Source organism: Bufo bufo, chromosome 2 (genome assembly GCF_905171765.1).
Source record: "Bufo bufo chromosome 2, aBufBuf1.1, whole genome shotgun sequence".
Taxonomy (NCBI): domain Eukaryota; kingdom Metazoa; phylum Chordata; class Amphibia; order Anura; family Bufonidae; genus Bufo; species Bufo bufo.
Genome location: NC_053390.1, coordinates 841,865,437 through 841,877,326, shown reverse-complemented (window position 1 = coordinate 841,877,326; position 11,890 = coordinate 841,865,437). Strand labels below are relative to the sequence as shown.

At 45.5% G+C, this 11,890-nt stretch overlaps 1 long non-coding RNA gene across 1 annotated transcript; it reads right to left on the bottom strand.

The window, feature by feature from the left end:
- Positions 1 to 553: 553 nt before the first annotated feature.
- On the bottom strand, positions 554 to 11,142 carry LOC120990603. Its single transcript, XR_005776458.1, has 3 exons — positions 10,980 to 11,142; positions 10,787 to 10,896; positions 554 to 590 (listed from the first exon to the last, which is right to left on the bottom strand). It is a non-coding gene; the product is annotated as an uncharacterized LOC120990603 (long non-coding RNA).
- Positions 11,143 to 11,890: the final 748 nt, after the last annotated feature.

Sequence of the window (11,890 nt, the reverse complement as noted above, 5' to 3'; positions counted from 1 at the left end):
TTACACTGCTGATCGCCCCATAAATCCGTCTCCTCTTCTGATTCATCTTTAATCTCAGCCTTAATATCAATCAGATTTTCATCCTAAATCAGAAAAAATGTAGAATGATCTTTGGTTCAATCACTTTCTGGTCAGGTTCTGGGGGAGACCTCAGCTCCATCTACCTGATGGTTCTCTGGGAGCTTCTCCTCTGGACAGTCCTGGGAATACAGAGGACGGGGACATCTCTCGGTGGGATTTCCGTCTAGGAGTCCATCTGTGGAGACACACAGGGACAGGAGAGATTATTACATGTGATGATGGGAGTAGTACCAGGTGACCCCGATATGACAGTCTCCCTCCTTACACTGCTGATCGCCCCATAAATCCGTCTCCTCTTCTGCTTCATCTTTCACCTCAACCTTAATATCAATCAGATTTTCATCCTAAACCAGAAAAATTTGAAATGATCTTTGGTTCAATCACTTTCTGGTCAGATTCTGGGGAGACCTCAGTTCTATCTACCTGATGGTTCTCTGGGAGCTTCTCCTCTGGACAGTCCTGGGAATACAGAGGACATCTCTCTGAAGGATTTCTCCTCCTGGATCCATCTGTGGAGACACAAGCACACAGTGACTGAATACATGGCCTCCTGTAGATCTGTCTATAGACCAGACACTTCTCTCAGCTCCTTCACTTCTAGGTTTAGTGATCGGGGCCTAGATAACCATGTTCTGCTCCTCAGCAGCTGAACCCCAAGCTAATCTGGTCACCCACATGGAAAACGCAGGCGTGGAGCTGCTCTTCCACCCAGAGACTTGGCTTTTCCTCCTTCCTCAGGGAATCCATTTTCAGCAGGTATAAGAGACACTGATGGATCTCGATGAGTTGTCTGGTGGAGAAAACCTAGATCCCAATACTTTATTTGGGAATTACAAGAAAGGGAACCCTCATCTTTAGGAAACAACTACTCCAAGGCAGTCATTTGGTAAAATTAGTTTTTTAATTCATCCAGCACTGGTTATTAAAGGGTTATGCCCCCAATGTCCAAGATGGGAATATCGCTAGGTAGGATATGCCCCCCAATGTCTGATGGGTGCAGGTCCCACCTTTAGGAACTGCACCTAAACTTGGAATGAAGCCTGCAAAGCGCCAGACGGTGCACCATGCATGCACGGCCACCCTCTATTCATTCCTAAGGGAGTGCGGAAGATATGGCTGTGCTCAGCTATTTTTGGAAGTCCCATTGAAATGAGTGGGAAGGTTACCACGCAAGCGTGGCCACCGCTCCATTCACTTTTATAGGGCTTAAGGACATAGCTGAGCCAGTGCACGGCTATTTTTGGCACTCCCATAAGAATAGATGGAAGGCGGCCGTGCATGCGTGTTGCACCGTCTGGCACTTTGCAGGCTCCATTGGTGCAGATCTCAGTTATATTTTACGCTTGTTTGCTGGCGTAAATTTATTATAAAACTTATCAGCCCGGTCCAATACTGTTGAGTGGGGCGCAAAGTCACCAAAAAGTTGCAAAGTTTTGCACAAGTAAGGAATGCATCAAAATCTGCAACTTTTTAATCTTCTTTTTGGGAGGTGACCCTGCGAAGACAATCCCTCTCACCTAATGGTGAGGATGTCTATCGGGGGTAGAAAAATATATACATTAACTGGTAATTAGTTTCTGTGAATCCATGACAGTCATGGACACCCTGCTCAACAGGAAACAGAAACCTCTAGATAACTTTAAAGAGACCATTGCTGTCTCCTGTCCACTCTGACCATGGAGGTGGCCTGGGTCCTGGCATCAGGTGACACATAGCACTTACCTAAACACTGTAGAGTCATGTACCCCTTCCATGGCAGAGGGGAGCCCTAATGGCAGTAGGATAAGCCTAACCCTAGCCACACTGCAAAAATGCTTGGCGTAGGATGCGATATTAATGCAGATAGTAAATGTGCCATAAGCTCACTTTTCTGCAGTTCTCCTAAAGATCGCAGAAATGTCTCAAATGGCATGTCGTGTGACATTTTACACCAAAAACCTGGCCTTACTGGTTTGATAAATGTCGGCCATATAACGTACATCACTAAAGCTTCCCAATCATCTGCACATCTAGATCAAGCCAGCAACAGAGGCAATATGGAAAATCACAATCCATCAGCAAGTGCATTGTATTAACCGTGTCTACATGACAGACTGCTTTACTGGGTCCGCGCAAACACAAACCACTCGATCGCATTGGAATTCATGAAGAGCCCAGACATGGAGCATCCACTCACAACATGAGGCCTGGAGGGATTCATGGTTCTACACAAGAACATAACTGACCATATCACAGGCCGGGAATCAAGTCACAACTTACTGCATGTGTTCCAACAAGGATCAGTACGTGACCTGCTTTACAGACTACATGTCCCATGTTTAGTGTCTACACGATCAGTACGTGACCTGCTGTAGAGCCTACATGTCCCATGTTTAGTGTCTACACGGTCAGTACGTGACCTGCTGTAGAGCCCACATGTCCCATGTTTAGTGTCTACACGATCAGTACGTGACCTGCTGTAGAGCCTACATGTCCCATGTTTAGTGTCTACACGATCAGTACGTGACCTGCTGTAGAGCCTACATGTCCCATGTTTAGTGTCTACACGACCAGTATCTGACCTGCTGTAGAGCCTACATGTCCCATGTTTAGTGTCTACACGATCAGTATCTGACCTGCTGTAGAGCCTACATGTCCCATGTTTAGTGTCTACACGATCAGTACGTGACCTGCTGTACAGCCTACATATCTCATGTTTAGTGTCTACACGATCAGTATCTGACCTGCTGTACAGACTACATATCTCATGTTTAGTATCTACACGATCAGTACGTGACCTGCTGTAGAGCCTACATGTCCCATGTTTAGTGTCTACACGATCAGTATCTGACCTGCTGTACATACTACATGTCCCATGTTTAGTGTCTACACGATCAGTACGTGACCTGCTGTACAGCCTACATATCTCATGTTTAGTGTCTACACGATCAGTATCTGACCTGCTGTACAGACTACATATCTCATGTTTAGTATCTACACGATCAGTATCTGACCTGCTGTAGAGCCTACATGTCTCATGTTTAGTGTCTACACGATCAGTATCTGACCTGCTGTACAGCCTACATGTCCCATGTTTAGTGTCTACACGATCAGTACGTGACCTGCTGTACAGCCTACATATCTCATGTTTAGTGTCTACACGATCAGTATCTGACCTGCTGTACAGACTACATATCTCATGTTTAGTGTCTACACGATCAGTATCTGACCTGCTGTAGAGACTACATGTCTCATGTTTAGGGTCTACACGATCAGTATCTGACCTGCTGTACATACTACATGTCCCATGTTTAGTGTCTACACGATCAGTATCTGACCTGCTGTAGAGCCTACATGTCTCATGTTTAGTGTCTACACGATCAGTATCTGACCTGCTGTACAGCCTACATGTCCCATGTTTAGTGTCTACACGATCAGTACGTGACCTGCTGTAGAGCCTACATGTCTCATGTTTAGTGTCTACACGATCAGTACGTGACCTGCTGTAGAGCCTACATGTCCCATGTTTAGTGTCTACACGATCAGTATCTGACCTGCTGTACAGCCTACATGTCCCATGTTTAGTGTCTACACGATCAGTACGTGACCTGCTGTACAGCCTACATGTCTCATGTTTAGTGTCTACACGATCAGTACGTGACCTGCTGTAGAGCCTACATGTCTCATGTTTAGTGTCTACACGATCAGTATCTGACCTGCTGTAGAGCCTACATGTCTCATGTTTAGTGTCTACACGATCAGTACGTGACCTGCTGTAGAGACTACATGTCTCATGTTTAGTGTCTACACGATCAGTACGTGACCTGCTTTACAGACTACATGTCTCATGTTTAGTGTCTACACGATCAGTACGTGACCTGCTGTAGAGCCTACATGTCCCATGTTTAGTGTCTACACGATCAGTACGTGACCTGCTGTAGAGCCTACATGTCCCATGTTTAGTGTCTACACGATCAGTACGTGACCTGCTGTACAGCCTACATGTCCCATGTTTAGTGTCTACACGATCAGTACGTGACCTGCTGTAGAGCCTACATGTCTCATGTTTAGTGTCTACACGATCAGTACGTGACCTGCTGTAGAGCCTACATGTCCCATGTTTAGTGTCTACACGATCAGTACGTGACCTGCTGTAGAGCCTACATGTCCCATGTTTAGTGTCTACACGATCAGTACGTGACCTGCTGTAGAGCCTACATGTCTCATGTTTAGTGTCTACACGATCAGTACGTGACCTGCTGTAGAGCCTACATGTCTCATGTTTAGTGTCTACACGATCAGTACGTGACCTGCTGTAGAGACTACATGTCTCATGTTTAGTGTCTACACGATCAGTACGTGACCTGCTGTAGAGCGTACATGTCTCATGTTTAGTGTCTACACGATCAGTATCTGACCTGCTGTAGAGCCCACATGTCCCATGTTTAGTGTCTACACGATCAGTATCTGACCTGCTGTAGAGCCTACATGTCTCATGTTTAGTGTCTACACGATCAGTACGTGACCTGCTGTAGAGCCTACATGTCCCATGTTTAGTGTCTACACGATCAGTACGTGACCTGCTGTAGAGCCTACATGTCCCATGTTTAGTGTCTACACGATCAGTACGTGACCTGCTGTAGAGCCTACATGTCTCATGTTTAGTGTCTACACGATCAGTACGTGACCTGCTGTAGAGCGTACATGTCTCATGTTTAGTGTCTACACGATCAGTATCTGACCTGCTGTAGAGCCTACATGTCCCATGTTTAGTATCTACACGATCAGTACGTGACCTGCTGTACAGCCTACATGTCTCATGTTTAGTGTCTACACGATCAGTATCTGACCTGCTGTAGAGACTACATGTCTCATGTTTAGTGTCTACACGATCAGTATCTGACCTGCTGTACAGACTACATTTCTCATGTTTAGTGTCTACACGATCAGTATCTGACCTGCTGTAGAGCCTACATGTCCCATGTTTAGTATCTACACGATCAGTACGTGACCTGCTGTACAGCCTACATGTCTCATGTTTAGTGTCTACACGATCAGTATCTGACCTGCTGTAGAGCCTACATGTCCCATGTTTAGTGTCTACACGATCAGTATCTGACCTGCTGTAGAGCCTACATGTCTCATGTTTAGTGTCTACACGATCAGTATCTGACCTGCTGTAGAGCCTACATGTCCCATGTTTAGTGTCTACACGATCAGTATCTGACCTGCTGTAGAGCCTACATGTCCCATGTTTAGTGTCTACACGATCAGTATCTGACCTGCTGTAGAGCCTACATGTCCCATGTTTAGTGTCTACACGATCAGTATCTGACCTGCTGTAGAGCCTACATGTCCCATGTTTAGTGTCTACACGATCAGTACGTGACCTGCTTTACAGACTACATGTCCCATGTTTAGTGTCTACACGATCAGTATCTGACCTGCTGTACAGCCTACATGTCTCATGTTTAGTGTCTACACGATCAGTATCTGACCTGCTGTAGAGCCTACATGTCTCATGTTTAGTGTCTACACGGTCAGTACGTGACCTGCTGTAGAGCCTACATGTCTCATGTTTAGTGTCTACACGATCAGTATCTGACCTGCTGTACAGCCTACATGTCTCATGTTTAGTGTCTACACGATCAGTATCTGACCTGCTGTACATACTACATATCTCATGTTTAGTGTCTACACGATCAGTACGTGACCTGCTGTAGAGCCTACATGTCTCATGTTTAGTGTCTACACGATCAGTATCTGACCTGCTGTAGAGACTACATATCTCATGTTTAGTATCTACACGATCAGTACGTGACCTGCTGTAGAGCCTACATGTCTCATGTTTAGTGTCTACACGATCAGTATCTGACCTGCTGTACATACTACATGTCCCATGTTTAGTGTCTACACAATCAGTATCTGACCTGCTGTACAGACTACATATCTCATGTTTAGTGTCTACACGATCAGTACGTGACCTGCTGTAGAGCCTACATGTCTCATGTTTAGTGTCTACACGATCAGTATCTGACCTGCTGTAGAGACTACATATCTCATGTTTAGTATCTACACGATCAGTACGTGACCTGCTGTAGAGCCTACATGTCTCATGTTTAGTGTCTACACGATCAGTATCTGACCTGCTGTACAGACTACATGTCCCATGTTTAGTGTCTACACGATCAGTACGTGACCTGCTGTAGAGCCTACATGTCCCATGTTTAGTGTCTACACGATCAGTACGTGACCTGCTGTAGAGCCTACATGTCCCATGTTTAGTGTCTACACGATCAGTACGTGACCTGCTGTAGAGCCTACATGTCCCATGTTTAGTGTCTACACGATCAGTACGTGACCTGCTGTAGAGCGTACATGTCTCATGTTTAGTGTCTACACGGTCAGTACGTGACCTGCTGTAGAGCCTACATGTCTCATGTTTAGTGTCTACACGATCAGTATCTGACCTGCTGTAGAGCCTACATGTCCCATGTTTAGTGTCTACACGATCAGTATCTGACCTGCTGTAGAGCCTACATGTCCCATGTTTAGTGTCTACATGATCAGTACGTGACCTGCTGTAGAGACTACATGTCTCATGTTTAGTGTCTACACGATCAGTACGTCACCTGCCGTAGAGCCTACTTGTCTCATGTTTAGTGTCTACACGATCAGTACGTGACCTGCTGTACATACTACATGTCCCATGTTTAGTGTCTACACGATCAGTATCTGACCTGCTGTAGAGACTACATGTCCCATTTTTAGTGTCTACACGATCAGTATCTGACCTGCTGTAGAGCCTACATGTCCCATGTTTAGTGTCTACACGCTCAGTATCTGACCTGCTGTAGAGCCTACATGTCTCATGTTTAGTGTCTACACGATCAGTACGTGACCTGCTGTAAAGCCTACATTGCCCCTCAAAAGGCTTCCAGGACGTCTGTAACTTTTGGCTACCTTAAGTACATCTAAACGACTGGGCTTTCTACCCCATGCTCCTCCCGCTTCCAACCTACAGTGATGAAAGCTTCCTTCTCTGTGCTCGGGGTTAGAAAGTTATCATCACTAAACTTCCTGCCCTGAAACCAACAGCAAACCTTCAGAACTCACACATGTGGTCCATCAAGCAGCCAGGCACAACCTGCAGAGAACCACTAGACTTGGGAAATGGCTACTAAAGGAGGATTCAGTCGCCCAGAGTAACCCTTGATTCCCATGTTCAGAACGGGCCCCGCAGTTCTTTATCCTTAGAGACTCCAGCACCCTCCTGTCTTCCCATAACAGGAAACAGAACAGTGGATGTGGGGGGTGTTCCCAACTTTAAGCAATTCTGGTCCCCGTTTCCTATCCATGGTAGAAGGAAGTAGTCTCTCCAGGGGTTTTGTCATAGAGCGAAGGGAAACAAAATGATAATTACACTCACCTGTAATATGATTTTCAAGAGTCCATGACAGCACCATGAGAGAGTGTCCACCTCCCAGGACAGGAAACCCACAGGTATAAAAAAGGAGGAGCCTCTCCCTTCCTCAGTGGTTTTCAGAGACCCTAACCCTGTTCACGATCCAACCCAATGATTCCAAGATCTGAATTACTTGATCTGCCTGTGAAAGACAACTCTGCCTGGATGGGACCACTATTAAAAAATTGTCCAGGTATGGGACAAACAAGATGTTCTTCTCTCTTATGTGAGCCGCCATCTCCGCCACCAACTTGGTAAATATACAGGGAGCAATAGAAATCCCAAACAGAAGCACCTGGAACTGAAAGTGTCTTACTCTCCCCTTCAGATGCAGTGCCAGGATAGTCAGATGGTAATACGCATCCTTTATGTCCAGCACTACCATAAAACAATCCTTGTAAAGATCGATTACAGATCTATCGTCTCCATCTTGAACTTTCTGTATTGCAGAAATTTGTTCAAACCTTTTAAATTTATAATTGTCCTGTAATCCCCATTTGGCTTCTTCACTAGAAAGAGATTGGAATAATAACCCAAACCTTCTACTCCAGGAGGGCAAGGAATAAGAGCCCCTTTTTTACTTAACAACATATCCACCTCTCTTTCTAGCGCCCCTTACGTATTCAGGCCGATTTCTGAAATGAAATGAAATTCTGGTGGGCAAGAGCTGAACTTCAACTTCAACCCTTCTTTTAGAGAGGTTAAAATCCAACCGCTGTTGGAAATTCTGGACCAGGCGGGGAGGAGGTTTGACTATCTTCCTCCTACCCTGGCGTCATTGAGTATTATCCTTCCTGGGGCAGAGCTCTGACTCTTGAACAGGAAGCCCTTTGACTTAGAAGAGGAGAATTTTCACCTGTTATCCTTTCTACCCATGTTCCTATCTTTACCGGGAAATCTTTTATGCTCACGAAAGGAATTATATTGCATGTGGAAACCAGAGGGAAACCCCTTTTTCCCTATCACCAGCTTTTTTAATATGTCATCCAAGGTTAAGCCAAATAAATACTTTCCCTCGCAAGGAATATTACATAGGCGGTTTCACCTGACCAATTCTTTAACCATAACAAATAATGAAGCGGTTCTGGCAGAAAATCTGCATCTACAGAGGCATCCCCTTAAAGAGTCCGCCGCCTTAGCAATAACTGGAATATTCTCCAATAGTTGCTCTCTGGGAACTCTATCTTTGATTTGAGACTCAAGATGTTTAATCCATAAGATAAGGGCTCTGGCTGTACAAGTAGCGGCAATATTGGGCTTAAAGGAGGCTCCCACGGATTCCCATGTGCGTCTAAGAAAACGGTCTGCCTTCCTATCCATCGAGTCTTTTAACGGACCTAAATCATCAAAGGGAAGGTAGGATCTACGGGATACCTTTGCTATGGGTACATCAAACTTTTGGGGCCGATCCCAAGATTGGCAATCCGACTCCTAAAAGGGATACTTCTGCTTTACTGATGACGGAATAAAGCTCAGTTTATCCGGATTTCTCCATTCATTAGATATTAAGGAAAATACATTTTTATGAATGAAAAACACTTTCTTTTTCCCTTCTAGAGTTTTATGTCCTGAATGGACAGAACTTCTTTTTGGTCTTCAATGTTCATATTTGCTCTTATTGTTTTTTAAAGCTGATCCGAATAAATAGAAAAAAAAGGGGTTTACCAGCCCTGTCGCCCTCAGAAGATGAATCTGAGCCCAGCTCCCCGCTTTCTAACAAAAACTCCTCCTTCTGAACTAGGAGATATCGGAGTAAACTGGAAGGGACTTATCCTGAGATTTATGAGGAACCTTTTTGGATTTAAGTGCGTTCCCCACTTCCTCTCTAATTACCTTTTTCATGCATTTCATGGAAGGAGATTCTTCTGCAATAGTAGACTCAATACAAGGGCGACAAAGTAGCTTAGTACAGGCAGGAGCCAACTTTGCTTTACACAATCCACATTCTTTATATTTTGTTTTAGAGGATGGTTTTTAGGTTTATCCTGAAAAACCACAAGACTGCCATAAGCCAGTATTGATAGAACAGCACATATCACCACCGTGCATACCCTCCATCCATACCACTGGCACAGGGGTAGACGACTCCTTCTGGTCACCAGTACTCTCCATGACCTTCAACAGCCTGGATCCGGACCTTCCTGACAAGGATCTCAGCTTGTAGCTGGGTATCTTCATTTAAAATGGCTTTTTCCCGCACTTCCTGGTCTGCAGGGACAAATCTTGGAGAATTTTATGACGCTCCCGCGTCTCGCGCGCACGTGACTCAACAGGCCAGTCCTCCTATTATTAGGACTCTGCCCCCTTCCCGGCTTAGGGTGCTGCAGTGGAGCCTGCCTTGACCGCCAGAGATGCGGAGGACTTTGCTACCCGGTTAGTAACACGGTGCGAGGGAAGAGTGAGGACAATTATAGCAGAGATGGAGTTGGGAAGCTCATCGTGCGCACAGCCGCTCAGCCCAGTACAGATACCTGACTTTCCAGTATAGTGCTCACGTCCTTGTGTCTTCCGGGTGTATGGAGCGGAGGACAGGACGCCACTGAGGAAGGGAGAGGCTCCTCCTTTTTTATACCTGTGGGTTTCCTGTCCTTTGACCCTCTCTCATGGTGCTGTCATGGACGATAGGGAAAAACCTTAGGACAACGTATGGGCCTCTAAAAGGATGAACTCTCAAAACAAGACTGAAGTGGGGGGTCCAGGGACATGGATCTGCAGCATCTCCTGGGCTACACCATACAATCAAAAATTAGGTACAACATATTGTTCTTCTCTGGATGAGACCGCAGTTAGATGAAAGTCCCAATGAGACAGCGGAAATCTCAGCTTACTATAATAGGTGCAGGGTCTCTTCATAAGTCGAAATAATAATAAGAGCGCACAGAGTCAGCGAAGCAGTCAGCAGCCACAAGGGAAAGCAGGGCGGAGTCACCTGGCGGCTGCTGTCCTGGAAAGTCCTGCATGTCCCTCATGCACCCGACCTCACAGCACTGCAGGATGTCTACTCACCCTCCTGCACCGACCTCAAGTATCTAGTGATCTGTTCTCTACGAGATGACTACTCCAGCGAGAGGAGGGAGCAAAATAAAATAATACAATGCGAAGGAAAGGACAAACATAAGAGGATGTGAACAGAGCCTAGACTTGAGCTCTTCTACATTAGATATCAGGGCAGTCACGTAGAGATTGCACATGATGGTATTAAGGCTTCAACAAATTCACCAGTGCAATCTTGTGCAAATATTTTATATAGAATTTTTATACCTTGTGATGTGAGGGGCCGGTGGTCCTCCATTAATAAGTCCTTGTACAGATCCTTGTGTCCATCTATATACTCCCAGTCCTCCATGGACATCCTGACACCTTACAGGAACCTGACAACACAATGACACCATCATCACCCAGACCCCTCCAGCGCTGTTACTGGAGAACCTCCCAGCATTCCCAGCAGTGTCACCTCTCCAGTCAGCAGCTCAGTGATCTTGTGGGTGAGTTCTAGGATCTTCTGTTCATGTACCAGAGGGTGAGGGGTCCGGCTCTGTAATGGAATGAGGGGTCCAGCTCCACCAACCTGACTCAGAGACGGAAGTTGCCCCCGATGTCACCTTCAATATTCTGTAATCCTGTGGAGGGAGAAAAACAAAGGGAAATCATTTTTTCCTGACTCCAAATCCGTTCTGTCACCTCTTTTACATTCAACACTCCCAAAGCTCTTACCGTAAAGAGTCCATAGTCTCACCGCTCTTACAGTATAGAGTCCATAGTCTCACTGCTCCTACAGTAAAGAGTCCATAGTCTCACCGCTCTTACAGTAAAGAGTCCATAGTCTCACTGCTCTTACAGTATAGAGTCCATAGTCTCACTGCTCTTACAGTAAAGAGTCCATAGTCTCACTGCTCTTACAGTATAGAGTCCATAGTCTCACTGCTCTTACAGTAAAGAGTCCATAGTCTCACTGCTCTTACAGTATAGAGTCCATAGTCTCACTGCTCTTACAGTATAGAGTCCATAGTCTCACTGCTCTTACAGTAAAGAGTCCATAGTCTCACTGCTCTTACAGTATAGAGTCCATAGTCTCACTGCTCTTACAGTAAAGAGTCCATAGTCTCACTGCTCTTACAGTATAGAGCCCATAGTCTCACTGCTCTTACAGTAAAGAGTCCATAGTCTCACTGCTCTTACAGTAAAGAGTCCATAGTCTCACTGCTCTTACAGTAAAGAGTCCATAGTCTCACTGCTCTTACAGTAAAGAGTCCATAGTCTCACTGATCTTACAGTAAAGAGCCCATAGTCTCACTGCTCTTACAGTAAAGAGTCCACAGTCTCACTGCTCTTACAGTAAAGAGTCCATAGTCTCACTGCTCTTAC